This window comes from Cryptotermes secundus, unplaced genomic scaffold (genome assembly GCF_002891405.2).
Source record: "Cryptotermes secundus unplaced genomic scaffold, Csec_1.0 scaffold5589, whole genome shotgun sequence".
Classification (NCBI taxonomy): Eukaryota; Metazoa; Arthropoda; class Insecta; order Blattodea; family Kalotermitidae; genus Cryptotermes; species Cryptotermes secundus.
This window is the reverse complement of record NW_019740748.1, coordinates 8,683-16,004: the sequence shown is the minus strand read 5'-3', so window position 1 is coordinate 16,004 and position 7,322 is coordinate 8,683. Positions and strand designations below refer to the sequence as shown.

The window sequence follows — 7,322 nt, the reverse complement described above, 5'->3', positions numbered from 1 at the left end:
AATTGCAGATAGCAGGCAGTCAAGCCAGTGGGATATAGTCACTTTCTTGTTTGCAGGAACTGACTTGTTCCCAGTCTTCCTGTTACACAAGAAGCACCCCTGTGGCTTTTTCTTAGAAATCTTGTGTGAACTCCTAGATTTCAAAATTACCCAATCAGTGGAATTAAGGGGGAGTGACTTAGCTGAGGAACTGACCACCGGTAACCTCAGGGTTTTCAGGGAATTCAGTTGCCGAGTTCAGTTGTCTGTCAAACTGAGCACTCAAAGCGTGGTAATTTCTGAATACAACCGCAGAGAGGAGCTGCACAATAAATAAAAGCAAGACAAGCTAATTAAGCAGCAAGAATGCTTAAAGTCCCGCCAACTGTATAATGGCAAGAACAGTTATAATTATAAACCCAGATTTTAATGAGAACCAACCAAATACACCCGAGGGGTGGAGTAACTGTTAGCTTTTGAAAGAGAGATGGCGTTAAACCCAGCTACTTCGAGAAGCAAGCCAACTATCCACAACGTGTGAGACAGCAAGCTAACTACCGATAGCGTGTGGAGCAGCAAACCAACTACCCACAACGTGTGGAGCAGCAAGCCAACAACCCACAATGTGTGGAGCACCAAGCCAACTACCCACAATGTGTGGGACAACAAGCAAACTACCCACAGCGTGTGGAGCAGCAAACCAGCTACCCACGTATGGAGAAGCAAGCCAACTACCCACAGCGTGTGGAGCAACAAACCAACTACAAACGTGTGGAGCAGCAAGCAAACTACCCACAGCGTGTGGAGCAGCAAACCAACTACCCATGTGTGGAGCAGCAAGCCAACTACCCACAGAGTGTGGAGCAGCAAGCCAACTACCCACAACGTGTGGAGCAGCAAGCCAACTACCCACAACATGTGGGACAACTTGGGATGCAGGTAATGTATAAGAAGCGTGTAAAACTTCACATGGTAATCTCACCGGAAGGTTTACCATTTTGTAATAAACAGGAATACAACGCGTGACGGATCAAGGAGTCAAACCAGTGCTCAGTTTAGTTATGGAGATGAACATTTTCCTTCGTAAAATATTTTGAGCAGCTTATGACTGCTGGTTCCAGCTAAGTAAATTAGGAAGGGACAATAACATATACTTAGGTTTGAGTTTGGTGTGGTTTTGGAATTTATTATAGTATTTCCTATAAGTCTAATTCCGAGAATAACGGCCGTGGAAATCCGTCGCGCTGACTACGTGACAGCCCTTATCCGCAAGTGTTGGCACTAACTTCCCCGACAAGAGGCGGTCGCTCTGTCGGTATAGCTCGATTGCGGCAGGCCACGGAGTTATTACATATACGTGAAAAAGGTCGCCCAGTTGGCGGTGAACATGTATGTGTGTAACAGCGAATTATAAAGTGTAAATCAACGAAACCACTCTACTAATTGTAATTAAGATAACTAGTAACCAAACTGCTAAGGAATCCAATCATCCAACTAGAACCTGTTATTTTCGTCAAGCGTACTACCCGACACGTGACAATATAATATATAGGTTAAAATATGTCTTTCAACAAGGCAATTACAGCAACATTTAAACTAATTATCAACTCATAATCGGTTCTTGCCTTCTCATCTCGATCAACGGCACACATCCACAGCAGTTGTTACAGCGTCATTTGCATGAGAATCAAACCCACCAAGTGCTTCTTTCTATCAATTGTATTGACTTTCAGAGTTCACATATGAACCATTCATACATAATAAGGAACTCCCCTTCCAACTTGACTATATTTTCCATTACTTAATTTAACATAGTGCAAAACAAAGAACTGCCAATATACATGATTAAGCTTTCAAACACAGCCACATGAAATGTGAAGTCAGTCCGGTTTTAATGTGAGCAGACGTTTAGGTCTGTACTAAGCCATAAATAAATATTTCTAAACCATTCTGAAACCCACAGCTACATTAAAGTAAGCTTACATTGAAAATAATGACGATAATGACGGCACGAACAACAAAAGAAATAGGCTAATAATAACGGCATGAACTATAGGAGGATAGTCTATAGACTTAGTGAATTTAAGTGGGCCAAATTTCATAAAAGTCTGCAACGTGATGATTCTGGAATTGTACTTACCAAAGAGACGCCCTTGTCAGAGATCTGATTTGGCTGTGAACAGAAATAAATGTCTGTTAATAGTCTTGAGTTACTGCAAGATTTACAAGATAACTGTAATTATATATACATATATATAGTACATATTTATGTGTGTGTGGAGGAGGTCATTGGACCAAATTAACGCAGATCCTAAAGGAAACATGTATGGACTGGCATGAAAGAAGATTGACTAGTAAATTGTACATGGATCAGAAAGTTAAGAGTGCGACTGGACAGATGGGAGACAAGAAGTGTGAAGACTGGAAGAGGAGTTCGACAAGAATGCTGTTTATCACCAATTTTGTTCAACTTGTACAGCAAATGCCTTACCAAGGAAGCTCTGGATGGGCTTGGAGACTTCAAATTAGGAGGACTTGGACCTGATTATGCGAGAAATGAAGAAGTGTTATTTAGAGTCAGTGAGCAGAGTAATATCTTACTCGAAATAAGAAAATGGAAGGCTAATTGGATTGGTCATATCTTACGCAGAAACTGCCTTCGAAAAGAAGTTATTGAAGGAAAGATAGAGGGGCGGTTAGAAGTGACGAGAAGACGAGGAAGAAGACATAAGATGATGCTGGATGACCTTGGGGACAGAAGAGGATATTCTCATTTGAAGGAGAAAGCTCTATCTAGATCGCATTAAGTTGAGGAAGTGTTTTGGAAGAGACTGTGGACCTGTCGTGTTGACAGATTACTGATGAATATCATCTCTCCGTTAATATAAAAAATTCCTAATCTCTCTACATATACAGAGTGTCCCAGGAGGAATGTGCTCGACTTCGGGAGGGTATTCCTTATGTTAAAGTATGCCGATATAACCCAGAACACCTATGTCCAGAGTTGAACGTTACGGAGATAATGGCCCGAGAAAAGTGTGGTCTTCTGGCGGGTCCACGCACGATACCTGTAGCTGACAAGTCTTATCGATGTTTGTCTTTGAGTGTGGTGAGAACGGCCCACACTAGCAGCATACACTCGGATACCAGAATGCGCAGCCAGCCATGTTACGTCAGTGCTTGCCATTCATGTGTCATGTACAGTGCTTGGAAACATATAAGGACAACTATGACATGGCGTGCGAGCTTTTTGTAGTTCAATTTAATGGCTTCATGTCACTCAAGTCATTTTGATGTTACGTACATTATTAACATTACAGAAACAACATATTCCTGCCAGTTTTAATATGTATTAGGTAATCAACAAGTGTGTAACACCTGTCAAAGTTTCACACTTCTCTGGCCATTATCTCCATAACCATTCAACTCTGGACATACGTGTTTTGGGTTATATCGGCATACTTTAACATAAGGAATACCCTCCTGAAGTCGAGCACATTCCTCCTGGGACACCCTGTATATAATTAGGCCCATTGCCTACAGACAGTGATGCTTAATAAGTAAAGAATCAGTCGTAAAGGAACTTACCAGAAATAAATATCCACCTAGTAGAAGGAGTGTAACCACTCCTACAAGTAGCAATCGCCACTTCTGGAACACAAACCAATAAGAGAGATATATAAGAATTAATTCTACTGGGAACTCATCTACTGATCAAGTGACAGTTTCTCGAAGACACATTTCTATACATGGCAATTTATTATTTTCCAAATCCCTTCAAGGAAATTTCAAGAAATCACTCTCAGAAAACATTTCAATACATCTGTTGTGCGCTGAGCAACATCTCTCTGGTAGCTCCTAAAAGTATTTAAACATCTCTTAATTTAACTTAACGTACAGCAACCAGTTTCCATTTGCATGCTTCCTTCCTGACGCCAACACACACGCTTCCGCACGCTCACTCCTAGCAACCGTCCTGCTGCTCCCTGGCGAGCACAGGCACCACCATGCCACAACCCACGAGGTTCCGCCCTCAAGCGGCCACGGCTCCAACTACTTAGAATGGCTACTACTCAACAACATCATTTAGACAAAATTGTTATTGCTTTGTAGTGAGCTACTTAGAGACTAGCTAGAGGCTAAGCATAAATTACTGCGTGTCTGAAACTTACGTTCACTGTGCCCCCAACACACAAAAAGCGTTTGAGTGTCCTGAACACTGAAAAATAATACATAAAACAACATGAGAATGCTATACAAATGCACATTCACACTCCAAATATCTCACTTATTACAGTAATGCCAATGTCTTCTCTTTAAGAGAGCAGGGCAAGCCCAGGTAATTTCACAGCATGGCAATAAAACCTACAGTGTTATTTCACTGCCTGTTTAGATCAGTGCAATCAAAATTTCATATACTGGCTCATGAATACACAAAGAAAATTGAGGCCTTTACTTCACAAAAGCTAGCGAAAATTCACTAAATTACAGAGTAGCTCTGTAGCAGATAATGGATTGAGAACTGGTAGGAGAAACTGGAGCTCACAGAGAAAACCCGATCCAGTGCCACTTTGTCCGTCACAAATATTAAGAGACATTATCTGGAATGGAACCCAGTGCAACACGATGGGTGAATTGACTAACCAACTGAGCTATGCCACAGACTACTGTAACCATATTTAATATCAAATTTTGTATGGTAGCAACTGTGGATCCAATGTGATGACGCCTAGAATTACAGTATAAACAGTGTGCATTCATCTACTGATGGTCTCACTGATGAAAGGGGATATCGTATCTGTGGGTTTTGAATCACACACAACATGTTACACTTTAAATGTAACTAGACTATTGGGACGTGAAATTCGCCAGTTCAATGGAAAGTCACGCAGATCACCTGGTTCCAGAATCTGGAAGACCGCGACTGAAGCCAGCTCATATAGACCTTTGGGCCTACTCCCAGTAATGAGCAAAATCTTCGAAAAAGCAGTACTCAAGAGATTACGCCAGGAAGTACAGGAAACCCGACTCCTCCCAGACAGAAACACTCTATCATAGAACAAGTACTCCGAAATGCACAGATAATAAGATGAACTGTACTGCTCTGCGGTGTTCCCAGACCTCACACAAGTGCATGATAAACTATGGCACCCAGGCCTCTTGTTCAGAATCAGAGAAACCTTCCCTTTCAGACTACTGAATATTGGAATTACATCTAAAGGGGCCCATACACGTACAAGTCTGGCTCGCGAGTCCAACTCGGCTCGAGTTTCAATGAGCCAAACGGGTCCGTATGTGTGTCGCAAAGTCTGGAGTCAGCTCATGCGTTTATGGTGAAATTAAACCGAGTCAAGCTCGCCGAGCCAGACTCGTACGTGTATAGACCCCTTAACAGATAGACTCTCTCAAGTAGAATTCCAAGACCTAACCACAAACTTAAGGAAAACAGAAGCAGACGTACCGCAAGGAAATGTCTCAGGACCTGTCCTATACCTTATCTATGCAAGCGACCTCCCGACTTCAGACAACTCAACAACTGCTACCTTCTTGGATGTTACAGCAATCTTAGCCACACATGAAAGTCCAGCGATAGCCTCAATGAAACTCCAAGCCACCGCGAAGAAACTTTATTATATGAAACAATGGAGAATTAATATAAATCGAAGCAAATGTACGCAAATTACATTCACCCTACGCAAGCAACCCTGTCCAACAGTGCAAATGGACCATGTTGAACCACCCCAGAAAGAAGTGAAATATCTGGGCATGCATCTCGAAAGAAGACTGGGCCGGGCAAAGCACATCAAAACCAAAAGAAAACAGCTCAACCATCGAAATCCTCCAGCACTTTCAATCCAAGGCCCTCCGACCCATCGGAACGCACCTTGGTACGTAAACAACCACAGGATCCACGAAGATCTCCAAATGAAAACAGTGCTCAGTGAAGTAGAAAAAGTGGAATACCAAATTCTTAAGAACATTAGAAAAGCACACAAATGCACTAGCAGTGAACATGTTAGACAATAGCGAAACTACACACAGACTGAAAAGATACACCGTCCTAACTCTACAAGATACACCTGAGTAAACCCCCAATACAAGCATTCAAATGCTATCTAATTCGAAACAAAAACGCCACTGGGCATAACTCATCCACGAGCCAGTACTTACTGAACATATATATTTACAGCACTCTGCAGATTATGTATAATAAAGGTGTGAAAAAGAGGGGATTTTGGCTCGGGAATAAAGGACTTTCCAGCTGCTATAGGTACGTTATTATATCATGTACTGTACATGTAAACCTGCAAACAATCAGAATATGCTGACAACAGACGGACAATGACTTCGACAAATGTGAGATCTGACCTCTCATCTGAGAGGCCGACCCATATCGGAAAAACCGTAACTGTCTGTCAGTAACCAAGACCAGGTCATGAACCCCAGAGGGGNTGTGAAAACAGCTGGCATTTCTCCTGAAACAATATATGGATAAATGAGATTTATCTTTTATTACCAGGCAACAAATGGAGATTCTTCCATCATTTCGCCTGTAAGTATGTGCAATCGTGAGAAATTGTTTTCCATTTTCATCTCACTCACGAGGCCTTTGCAGAAATGGCCGAGAATGACTCCATATATGATTATGCGAGAACCGTGTAAAGGAATTCAATTTGATATCTGTCATTTTCGCCCAGAAAACGTGGTCAACACCAGACGAATAAGTAGGTTCATTTGGAGGTGTCACCAACAAATAAAAATTATACATTCACCAAGAGTTTAAGAGCAGGTTAAATTCGGAGAATATTTCTAGATGTCGGCACTATTCTGTTTGGTAATGGCGGCAGCACAGCTGCAAGCAGGGGACAGCTGTTTCTGTTCTGGAACTTGTATCGAGCACCAGTCGTTGTTGGGGGCGGAGGAGGTTACTGCCATCATGGATAAGGTGGCTGACGATGTTGCAGTGGGTCCGTGTATAGCAGTTCTCAAGGGTATATTCGACAAAGCAGCTGTGCCGCATTTTCAAGAGACTATAGTGATTCTCTGGAGAACCAATTCGCGAGCCTGTGTTTCCCTCCCCTTTGTGGTCGTGAGATCCGCAGAGGATGACGATACGTTTTCTTGTTGCTCTATCCACCACACCTGTACAAGTTGTGAAGTGTAGACATTGCTTTGCAGGTGAACATACCATCAGCAATTATCCTACCACAGCCCATGGTCCACTGGTGATTTCGTGGGAAGTCCCCAAGGTTCACCAGAGGTACCAATTTTTATCAAGGAAAAGGTATTCGAGCCTTGCAAAGTGGTTCAGTTCAGATTAAAGTGTGGAGCGTTAACCAGAA

The 7,322-nt window shown here is 42.3% G+C and overlaps 1 long non-coding RNA gene across 1 annotated transcript; it reads right to left on the bottom strand.

Moving 5' to 3' along the window:
- Window positions 1-1,988: 1,988 nt before the first annotated feature.
- Window positions 1,989-5,209, bottom strand: LOC111872643. The gene is made up of 3 exons (XR_002844269.2): window positions 3,878-5,209; window positions 3,568-3,630; window positions 1,989-2,152 (listed from the first exon to the last, which is right to left on the bottom strand). It is a non-coding gene; the product is annotated as an uncharacterized LOC111872643 (long non-coding RNA).
- Between the last annotated feature and the right edge of the window lie 2,113 nt (window positions 5,210-7,322).